This window comes from Diceros bicornis, chromosome 35, assembly GCF_020826845.1.
Source record: "Diceros bicornis minor isolate mBicDic1 chromosome 35, mDicBic1.mat.cur, whole genome shotgun sequence".
NCBI classification, from domain to species: Eukaryota; Metazoa; Chordata; class Mammalia; order Perissodactyla; family Rhinocerotidae; genus Diceros; species Diceros bicornis.
The window spans coordinates 4458333-4470732 of NC_080774.1; positions in this window are offsets into that span (position 1 = coordinate 4458333).

Consider the following 12400-nt stretch of genomic DNA (forward strand, 5'->3'; position numbering starts at 1 on the left):
ACTGCGCAGGTGATTTTATCAGACGGTGTTTTAAATGATGTTCATATATAATGTAATGTGACAAGAACTATTATTGAGAGGAAACTGGGAGAAAAAAATGAGAAGTTATTTCTTCTTCGAGAATGGAGGAAAGACCCAAAAGGGATATTTTGCCCTTTTGAGAGGAGCAGCCTTTCTCTCAGGTCAAGATGTAGATCCCAGTGTCGTCACTGGACGGGGGCTGCCGATTAACGATGCCGTCTGTGGACACAGCAGATGTAAACAGACCCCGACTCACTGTGACCGTCGCCTGGCCTGACTGGTCCCCGCTTACACACACTTTCACAGAGTCCCATAGCAGTTTTAGATTTTCACACCTAGTGAGTGCCCTTTGGAGTTGTTGTTTTTTTTTTTTGGTGAGGAAGATTTGCCCTGAGCTAACATCCATCGCCAATCTTCCTGTTTTTGCTGAGGAAGATTAGCTCTGAGCTAACCTCTGTGCCCATCTTCCCCTGTTTTGCGTGTGGGATGCTGCCACAGAATGGCTTGATGAGTGGTGTGTACGTCCTCACCTGGGCCACCGAAGTGGAGCCACCGGACTGGCCCAACCCTTTGGAGTTTTTAAACTGACCCTGGTTTTTATTTAAAATCACTTAGTCCACAAATAATTATAATTAGTGCAATAAACTCCTCTCCCAGTCTTTCTCATCTCAGTTGATGGTGATTTCATCTCTCCAGGATCTCAGGCATAACAAGAAAATAAACAAACAAAAAACCACATTGTCACGTGAATCCATCAGCAGAGCTTTGCAGGCTCCACCTTCAAATACTGAAATCTGAGTTCTCCCATCACTTCTATGGCTGGCACCCTGGTCCACTCCACCACCGCTGTCTATCACCTGGGTTACTCCAACAGCCTCCTCACCCATCCCTTCAGTTCTGCCTTTGCACCTCCTTGGTCTGTCCTCAAAACAGCACCCAGAGGAAGCTTATGAAAATGTATAACAGAACGAGTCCCTTCTCTGCTCAAATCTTCCAAAAGCTCCCTAATTCCTGCAAAGAAAAAGCAACAATCCTTCAATGGCCAAGAATACCCATCATGATCCCCTCACTCCACCCCAGACACCTTCCTGCCCCTGGGCCTTTGCACCTGCCAATTCCTCTGCCTGGAATCCCCAGGTATCTATGTAGCTCATTCACTCATTTCCAACAACTTTACTCATGGAAAGAATTTTCATTATTTGGAGAGAATTTTCTTGGACTCTCTCTAAAATTGCAAACCTCCCTTTTATCCCCTATCTGTGCTATTCCTTCCTTGCTGCATGGTTTTTTCTTCTTCACACTTTTCCTGATCTAACAGACTACATATATTACTTATCTACTTTATCTCTGTCCACCCCAAAAGAATCTAAGTCCCACTAGGACATAGATTTTTGTGTTTGGGCCATTATTAAATTTCCAGGGCCTAGAATCATGCCTGCCACATACAGGAGGCTCTCAATACATATTTCTTGAATGAATTAATGAGACATAAACAGGAGAATTGTTAGCCATGTGGCCCTTATATACACACTGTCTGTCAAAATCTCAAAATGACTGTAAGATATGTGTGTCCCACTTTCCAAGAGAATAAATAAAGAAGAGAAATCAATAAGCACAAACAATTCTGCATTATGAGTCATCAAAGAAATGCAAATAAAGCAATATGATATTTCACCAGTCAAATTGACAAGTATTTTTAAAAGCAAATTGATACTACCCAGTGTCAAGATGCATAAGCATTTCCTACATTGTCAATGAGAAAGTAATCTAATACAACTTTTCTGCAAAACATTTTGTCAATATGTAGCAAAAACCTTAAAAATATTTATGCATGTTAAACTAATCATTTGATTTTAAGAGATAATCTAAGAAATAACAAGAGAAGTAGACAAAGACATATAAGAAAACATTTACTGTAAGTTGTTTATATTATTTTCAAAAATGGGAAAATTCTTACTATCCAACAAGAAAAGAATTGATTAGTTAAATTGGTTAGATTAAATTTCAGCCATTTAGTGAGACACTGGCTGATGGAGTCCTGCGAGGAAGGTCGCTGAGTGGCGTAGGAGGAGCCAACAGTGTATTCTTGTGGTGGATTAAATAGTCGGACACAATTCCTCACCCTTTCCTCTGTCTACACTCGCCTACGATGTGGTCCGTGCTCCCACCTTCCTCTGTACGTGCTGGATGTTATAAATCCACAGCCCATGATCGACTGCTCCTACTTGAAAGAGTCAGCTGAACTGTCGTCAGTACTGAACTCAGCTGACTCTGAATTTTCAAATTTTCACTAAATTTTCACTAAAACAGAGAGGTTGAGGAGGTACTAGCCACAGGCAGCGAGTCAGCAATGGTATGACATGTAACATTTGTCTCCCAGGTCGGGGCTAAGACTTCCCGTCTCATCAGTGTTTTCTCCAGACCCTTTAGGTGAAGATCACTGAATGATCCGATGTCTCTGAAAGTTCTAGAAGGCCGTGTGTGGCACCCCACGGGGCAGGCAGAGCTGAAATCCACTTCTGCGGAGGGCATTGCTCGCATGTTTTCCCAGCTCTCTCCACAAGAGAGAAGGAATAGACACAAGCTCCTCCTACCCATGATTCAGGGAATAAAGACGTCACGAGAGCCCCGCACCTGACACTGCAGGATGGAGGGGGCGCCCAAGGGGGGTGGCAACCAGGGTCCCCGGCTGGGGACCATGGAGCCAGTCAGGCAGATGCCTGATCACAAGGGAGACCAACCTTGAAACCCCTCGGCAGCTGAATCGACCTGCTGCTTGCAATCGCGACAAGTGTTATTCATCTCCTCATTGGTAGCCATGTGTCACAACAGGCTGCCCAGTCCGTCTTCTGCCGTGGCACTGCTATCCATAGTTTATGAAAGTAGTTTGTTCTTGGAAACTTCCTAAGGCTAACTTTCCTGTTGGCCAAAAGCAACTTTAAAAAGAGTCACCAGTGACAGTAAACGTAACTGACCATCAAGCCTCTGGTCTGGCCCAGAATCCCCAAGTGCTGCACTCAGGTCAACTTAGGTCACACAGAGAATCTATTCCAGGGCCCCCTTCAAGGTGGACCTCAGCCACTTCCCCTGCCACCACCTGGTCCGAGCCACCGTCCCCCCTCACCTGGATGCTGACAGCAGTCCCCAAAGTCGTCTCCCACCTTCTGCCCTTGCAATCCTCCAATCCACTCCCCACACAGCAGCCAGACTTCCAGACTGAATTGTTTCAAGTTTCCATAAGTGAGATGTTGTCACTCACCTGCTTAAAGCCCTTCAGTGACTTACTACTGTTCTTAGGAAAAAAAACCCAAACTCATTCCATGGTTCCGGGAGGCCCCGCAGGACTGAGCATCTGCACGTGTCCCTAATCTCATCTTGTACAACATTTCCCAGAGTTCTCTGCAGACAAGCCCCGCTGTCCTCTTCCCAAGTCCTGAACTAACAGACGCCCTCCCATCTGTCCTGTCCTTCACCGACAGACACTTCCCACAGCCGACAGTCACCATCCATTCAGCCTGCAGGCCATAGCTTAAAAGCCGTCGTCACATAAAGCAGACTGTCTCCAACAGCAGACTGCTGTCTATGCACGCCAGCGTCTCCTCTCCATCCAGTTGGGGGTCTCGAGAAGGCAGGTGTCAGCAGAGGGAGAGCTGCTGGGAACGGCCCTGGAACCTCACTCCTCTCTTAGGAGCAGGACACGCAGAGCCCACAGCCGCCCCCGACCAGTGTCCCCGCGGGTCCCAACCTCCCCAAGTATCCAGCTGTTCGAGAGCAAAAGGGGAAGAAAAGAGGCGTGAATAAAACGATGGGATCAAATCGTTCTCCTTGACACAAGTGTAGTGTGATTTCCTCAGCAAATGTATTTATCAAATATCCACCATGTGTCAAGTACTACTTCAAAGAATTTTATCGAGGTATACATGATATAAAATAGAATGCACATTTATTAAATATATATCTTTTAAGTTTTGACCTATGTATAAACCTGGGAAACAATGACCAAAATCAAGATAAGGATCAAAAAAGTTTATCTGTGCCACTGTGTCATCCCTCCACCCCCGACCTGGGCCCCCATGCCCTTCCGTGCACAACCGCCAATCTGATTTCTGACGTTATAGGTTTGTTTTCATGTTCTATAATTTCGTAAAAATGGAATCATACATTTTCTGCATGGCTTCTTTCACTCCCATAGTGATTTTCAGATCTATCAATATTAGAGCCTATATCCATATTAAATTTCTTTTTATTGCCTAGTCATATTTCCTTACAGGAATACTTCACTGTTTATCCATTCCCCTGTCCATGGGCACTGCATTATTTCCAGGTTGTGGCTAGCACACAGAAAACTGCTATGAACCTTCATGAACAAGTCTTTCTGTGGGCATACAGTTTCATTTCTCTTTGGTAAATACCTAGAAGTAGAATGGCTGGGTCACAGGAAAAGTGTGTGTTTAACTTTTTTTTTTTTAAACTGCCAAACTGCCTCACAAAGTGGCTGGACCATTTTATCCCCTACCCGCAGAGAGTTCCAGTCGTCCTACATCCTCACCTACACTTGGAATGGTCAATTGGTCAATTTTTTCTTAAACCTCAGCTATTCCAATGGGTGTGTAATGGTATCTCACTGCAGCTGTAATCTGCAATTTCCTAATGACTAATGACGTTGAGCATCTTTTCATGTCCATGCATCCACCTGCCGTCCACCCATTTTGCCATATTAGATGCTTGGTACCAGAGTCACAAACGATGCCCTTTGAACTGGAACTCACACGGCAATGACTGAGAAATCAGCCACCGCTCATTGACAGTAAAAGGAGAATGAAACTTCTGGTGAGAAAGGCAGGTGGCTTCTGTCCAAATGACCCCCAACGGTTAGTTATTTGAGATGAACGGGCTGCTCTGCCACTAACAACAGGGTGGTGCCCTGCCTGTGATGGTGACAACTGATGGCCCGTGACACTAAAGACAGCAAAGACCTTCTGATAGAGGTCATCCGCCCTCACTGGAAGGTGAGAGTTACACAGGAAAGAGCTGGCTGTCCTTTGACCAGCAAATTCTCTCTGAACCTTGGGAAGAGCGAGATAATGACCTGGGACCTGGAGGTTAAAATTGACTAGATGGTCTCAGTCAAATCAGACAGTCTGTGACTCTCAGCCTTTGAACCACAACTGCTGGAGGCAGGGATAAGCATTCTGACGTCAAGGAGAGGCGGGTGGGGGCATGGGTGAGGCGGTCCTGGCCGGGCTGCAGGGCACAGGGAGCAGGTGTGGAGGTCGAAACGTGGAGGCTGGTTCGGACTTCTGCTCACCGGGTGTCTGACCTCGGCAAGCTCTGCAAACTCTGTGCCACAGTGTCCGCGTCTGTAAGATGGGGGAACGCGAGCACCTGCTCGTGTGGTGAGCGATTATCGCTATGACCACTGGAGGGCACTGTCCTGTCTGCGGGGTGGGGGTGGGGGTGAGGGTGGGGGGGTGGCCGCTCTGGGTCTCAGTTAATTGTTCCCAGAGGGTAATGAGAATCCACTTTTGCCAGATCTTCATTTTTTATTTTCCAAAATAAGCCTGAAATCTCGACTTCAAGCAAAATTCCTAAATTCAAATCTTTGGTGTACAAAAACGTAAAAATATTTTGTTGGTCCAGCCTGCAGATTGCAATTATGTGTCATGCAAAATGAGGCAAGTGTGCCATTTTAACGCTCTTGTGGTAACCACAATGGCTGCCACTATTGCTCCATTACCAATCATGCATTTGGTAAATGCAGGGCCTCTGCCCACCACTCCCTCTTTGTTCTCCCCAGAGTATCACCTCCACTCAGCAGATGGGGAAACAGAGGCTCAGAGAGGTTCAGGGATTTGGCTAAGGTCACACAGCCGGGAAGTGGCAAAGCAGGGATTTGAGCCCAGGTCTGCCCTCCCAGGAGCAGTGTCCATAAGCACTCTGCTCTGGTGCGTCTCCTCCCACTCTTTCTCTGGCGTACCCCCCTCTTCAATCTCCCCTTTCTGGGGACAGGTGATGGGCAGACTAACGCTGGACCAGATGTCTGCATTCAGGACTGAGCCTGGTGCAGGGTTTATAGACATCACCCCAGGCAGGAGGATCTGCTTCCCACCTTGGCCTCCCTACTTCGAGTGTTTGGAAACAGCCATTGATGAAGCGGGTCTGAGCCCGAGGCAGCTCATTCTGGCAGAGCTCTGCCTAGACATCATTAGGTAGAAGCTGCTGTTTCTCCTACAGATGGGGCTGCTTTGGTTTGTGTACGTCCATGTGCTACATTTAGAAATCCCATTCAATTTAAACGTTGCGAGCTGGCTCAAAACATTCCCAATGGCTGTAAGGATACAATTTTCCATCTTCATCAGCATTCCTGCTGCAAATTCCCAGGTAGGCATTGACCACATCAGAGTTTTCTTATCCTGTGGGGGGATTCTGGACGGGCTGAGAATCAACGACTTTGTACGATACCTCTCTCTCTCTTTCCTCTCTGTCCCTCTCTCATAGTTGGACTCAGGCTCATGGACTGGACCAGACGGGGTGGAAATAGTGGTTGGTCTACATGTGCCTTGGGCAGCAGAGCTGAGTCTCTTCGTCAATGATGATGCCCCATCCTGGGGGCCATTTCAATGGCAGGATGTCCTCCCTGGGACGTTTGGAATGCCACTGGCCAACAAGACAGCATGTGGGCTCATCACAGATGCACTAGGGGGCAGTGGAGGCAAAGCTGAGCTTGGTTCTGGAGACGCCTAGATTCCAATCGTGGTGCAGTCATGGTGTCGTCTTGGGAAAGGAATTTTTTTGTTGGGTTTATTGATTCGTTTTTGCTTTGAAGGATTTATCCTATTATAGTGTTGTTCTTTCTTGGGACTTTTTTTTCAATTTCAAAGCATTGATTTAATAAATAAATATGCAGATAATAAAATAAATAATCGCAAAGTGCCAAAGAGTAGGTGTATCCAAAAACAAACCAGTCCCAGACTGGTGACGCTTCACTTCTTAGCTGTGTGTTACTAACGTGATGCTCATTTTGTTGTTATTCTTTTCCCAACACAGGTTTGTTTGTGTATATGTATATATTTAATGTATACATATTTGAAACAGCACATACAACACAGACAGCTTAAACTAGTTTTTCTTCCTTAAAACAGTCTACTGATTAAGCACACCTTGCTCAGTAATAGAGTCAGCACTGTGCATGTGCCAGGTGGGAACCCATAGCCCCAGGATGACCCCAGAACCAAGAATCTTCAGAAATATTGCCACTTTAGCCCTTTATGAAGTGAGAAGTCCTTCTGTAACCGAACTCAATGGGTTCATCTCTTGGTGAGTGCAGAGCTGAAAAGTACAACCAAGGCTGAAGTGGGTGAGGAAAAAGGTTTATTGCTTGCACAAGCAGTGGAGAACACTAGGGACAGCTCCCAAAGCAGTGTCCCCCTGAGCTTACTGCGGGTGGAGACTTCACACACAAGGGTGCAGAGGATATGTTACAACCGTGTAACAGTTAGGCCCAGTCAGGGTGCACATGCAAGCCATTACATAAGGAGGTCAAGGTACCGTTACACAATGACTTCAAGGAATATGTCATTGCATAACGAGCCCATGGTAACTTCTGGACACTTAGAGCTGGAGCAATCTGCAGAGGTCTTGCTGCAACCAAGTAAGTTTCACTGTAGGATGGCTACGTCTGCAAAAATGGGGCCATCAACCTCTGAAAAACAGCACATTTAGTTTTCACCTTGTCTGGAAAACATCTGACAGCATGTTGGGTATTGATCAGATTTTCAGCAGCCCTTTCCTTGCCTGGTTCCTTGTCACACTTCAGTAAGGAAACTCTGGTTTCCAGCAGCTTGACTACCACGTATGGACTGACTGGAGACTAGCCAGTCAGCTTCTGCCCCTAACTCCTTAAATTTTGCCCCAAACCTTGCATCAGGAAGACAGGCTCAAGAGCCTTGCCTCCTGTCTCCTTGTCAATCAACCTCGCAATAAAGCCTTTTCTCTTCCCAAAAGCCAGTACCTTAGTATTGGCTTCCATATGCATTGGGCAGTGGGCCTTTGCTCAGTAACATATTTATTTACAAATCCTCATTGCCAATGTTGAACCTAGTCTCTATTTCCCTCCTCGTTTTTGTGTTTATCCTACCAGACACAGTCTATTCATACACAAATATACATACAGTCACGTGCACACACACACATGCACACACACACATGCGCACACACACATGCACACACACAGAGGTGAACACAGCCTGCCTTTTACACAAGTGGCAGCAGGTGAAAGAAAGAGTTCTGCACCTTTCTTTTCTCCCTAAGAAAAATCTATCAGTGGGTGTTCCCTATCAATAGGAAGAAAGATCTATTTCATTGTTACTAACTGCTGTATTGCCTCTTCCATATTTTACCTAGGTTATCTCATGAAGATGGAAATCTAGATTATTTCAGAATTTGCTGTGACGAATGATGCTGCAGTGTCTATTCTTGGACACATATGTCTTTGTGCCTGTTTGTTAAAATATCTGCAGAAGTGGAAATGCTGAGACTATTGCTAACCTTCCTTGCAGCTCACTTCTGGGTCAGGTCAACTACCTGGCTGAACGTCTCAGGCAACCAGGTGAGTGGATTCTCAGGGTCTCAGCCAGCACCAGACTCCTATTGTACAGAATTTTATAGCAACTTAGCAGAGCATTGTGGCCTGTTTCCCAATGCAGCGAGGATACTCCCTTGTTCATCTCCCATGATCAACCCTCATTACCCCCAGGAACACAAGAGTGTCAAAAATCAGGATGCCTTGGCATTGCTGTGGGGACGTAAAAGGGTGAGGCAGCTTTGAAAAACAGTTTGGCTGTCTCTGAAAATGTTAAACAGAAGTTTACCAAATGACCCACCAACTCCACTCCTAGGTATCTACCCAAAAAACGTAAATATCTGTGCACACACAAGCTTGCACGTGAATGTTGATAGTTTCATTGCTAATCATAGCCCAAAAGCAGAAACACTCAAACCTTCACCAGATGGTGGGTTGATAAACAAAAACTTGTGGTACATCCATACAAAGGAATATTATTCAGGAACAGAGAGGAATGGAGTGCCAATTCGTGTTACAACATGGATGAACCTTGAAAATATTACATGATGTAAAAGAAGCCAGACACAGAGAGCACGTGTTGTATGATTCCATTTATATGAAATGTCCATACAAGTGAATTCTAGTGACAGAAAGTAGATTAGTGGTTGGCAGAAGCTGGGGATGGAGCAGAGATTAATTACAAATGGGTAGGAAGGACTCATTGTGATGATGAAAATGTTCTAAAACTAGATTACCACGATGGTTGCATAACTCAGCAAATAGACTAAAAATCATTGAGTTGTACACTTAAAATGGGTAGATTTTATGATATGTAAATTATATCTCGTAAATTAATTTTTAAAAAAAACATTCCAGTGATCCCACACCCCAGCATTGTTCTGGGCATGGTGGAGGACACCCAGAAGAGAAACATGGTCTTCTCACTCTCAAGGCTCAGCTTCTAAATGATGACCACTAGCGAAGTCACAGACCTGAACAGTGTTGTTTCTTTCAAAGGTCTTCATGGTTTATGTACTGAGCTGACATTTTAGAATGGGAAGATTTCACAATGAAAAATATCGAGCAGTCTGGGTGGTCTCGAAATATTAGAAAATCCACAGCTCTGTCCTCAGAAAGCCGCATGGAAATAACTGACTGAGCTGAGTGGTGGCGCCCCCTGTAGATGGTCATGAGCTCTGCAAGTCATGGTCTCCCTTCTCTCACTCCCTGGCATCTTCACTCAACCACAGTGTGAAGCCAGTTTGCTAGAGAAATTTGACTTTCCATGCTGACCTGTGTGTTCCCAGCCCTGTGCTGGGCCTTGTGGAGTTTTCTGAGCACAGAACCCCACACCGGGCACCAGGAGGCTCACGGCACAGGAGACCACATGAAAACACAGGTGACCAGAAGTGAAAATGCAGACTCCTGCTCTTTCCACTTGAGCATCCCGCTGTGGAAACCCGGATCGCTGTCCTCCTCCACCCCGGCAGAGGATCCTCTGTGTGAACAGCAGCGTCATTTCAGCTTTGACATCTCGCCGTTCTATGCAGATGCCTGGAATTGCCTTGTACCAAAGATGTACCCAGATTTATGGGACCCATTCTGGGTGCCCTGTGCCTTCATTCCTCGGCCAGTAAGTGGGGCAGCAGAGTTGGGCGAACCTGACCTCTAACAGGCAGGTCGAGGGGTCACCTCACACACCAGATGCAGCACCTCCCGGCGGGAGCGAGCCTGGTTTACAAAGCTGCCTCTGAAATGGGGGTTCTGAACAGGCCACGAGGGAGCCCCTGATGGGAACTCTGATTGGAGGTAAAATCGCAGGGTGGCCGCACAGGTCTCCCAGATAATTAGACGGCATTCTGTCTCATTAGGTTTCCTATGGCCTGGGCAGCTCGTTGTGCTGAGTAACTGCTTCTCTCTGCACGCTGCCCTCCCCTGGAGAGAGATTGGGACCTCACAGCCATCATCTACCAATGAGCCGCCTCATCCGCCGAAGGTAAATGTTTTCCAGAGGCAGAGATGGCTCTGGAAGACCAGGAAAGGCAGCCAAGTCGGCCCTGATGTCCACAGCAGCCCTGTTCTTGGTCCTTTCCAAGCTTTTCTGCCGCCTTTCTGCTCTCAGTTAAAAACGCTTCCGCTTCCTTCACCTAATCTTGAACAGGTTACTTCTCTCAAGGGTATCGGTGTTTTAAGCATGCTCTTTAATTGTGGGGTAAAACCTACGGTAGACTGCATATACCAAGAATGTCTGCAAAGATGCACTCCACATTATCTTAATGCGACACTGACAGTCTTAGGTCTAAATTTCCTCCCCTCAATCTTGGGCAAGCACGTGGCCCTGGTCGAAGTTACACCACGTGACCTTTGAGGTCTCATCGTAAAAGGCCCACTCCATGATTCAAAGGAGGAAAGGTGTGAAGTTCATCGATGTTACTTTGGATCATTGGTCTCCTGTTAAATATAACTAGAAACAAATTTCACACATTTTTATCAAAAATGGCATGCAGAGTACTAGTGTATTGTTACAACATATTATTCCCATTCATTTGATGATCTATTTATATGCATCCTGCAGATTGAGGACTGAAATTGACAGTCCTCTGGTATGCAACATGGAAATTTAGGATCTTATGATTTGAGGTGAGTTTTTTGTTTTCAAGTTCCTAGGCTGTTTGACTTTTCTGTAATAAGTATCTTTTAAGATAAAAACTGAAGTCATAACCAACACACAAAGGCGCCTGTCTCTCCAGGGGGCTGGCAGTGGGGGTCGGCTGATGGAGGCTGATACACCTTCTACCTGCAAGGTGCCGTGTAACCATCACTGCACGAACATCTGAGAAGCTGTAGGAAGGAGCTTTCATTTACTCACCCTCAGGTGGTGGGCTGGGGGCAGGGGTGTCCCTCCTCCCAAGGAGGTGGGTAAGTTGGGGAGAGAGTGAGGCATGTGACCGGCAGGGCGTCTGAGGAAAGGGTGAGTCATGCGGACCACTGAGTAACATCCAGGGAAGAGCAAACATCACCAGCAGGATGGACAATATCAGGGGTCCATCAACAATGAACAGATGAGCAGACGTGGTCCATCCACACAACAAAGAATGACTCACACATAAAAAGGAGTGAACTGCTGATTCGTGCTACAACTCGGACAATCTTGAACACTTCCTGCTGAGTGAAAGGAGCCAGACACAAAAGGTCACATAGTGTGTGACTCCATTCATATGAAATGTCCAGAACAGGCAAGTCCACAGAGACAGAGAATAGATTGGTGGTTACCTGGGCCTGGGCAGGGGGTGGGTTGGAGGAAAATGGGGAGTGGATGCTGATGGACATGAGGTTTCTTTTCAGGATGAATGCGTTGTAAAATTGATTGTGGTGATGGCCGCACAACTCTGTGAATATACGAAAAATAATTTAATTGTATACTTAACTGGGTAAATTGTGTGGCATGTGAACCACATCTTAATAAAGCTATGTATGTACATACGTATATATAAATTATGTATATTTATGACACCTTCTATCTGTCAGAGACCTGTAGTAGGGAAAAAGAACTTAAACATAATTTTAAATGTCATCTGAGAGTAGGTAAAATAAAAACCATTAAAATGCTGGAATCTGTGTGGAGCAGTCAGTCCCTGTCTCTCCTGGGCAGAGCGGATGCGTGGCCAGCGGGCACGGCCACGTCTGGACTGTGTGCTTACAGCTGGTGTCTGCTCTAACGAGTTAGTGCTCACCGTATTTTTCTGTTAAATCTTTTGAATATTATTTCTTCTCTTAAATTTCTCTCTTTCTGTTTTTAAATCACATAGGCCTAAA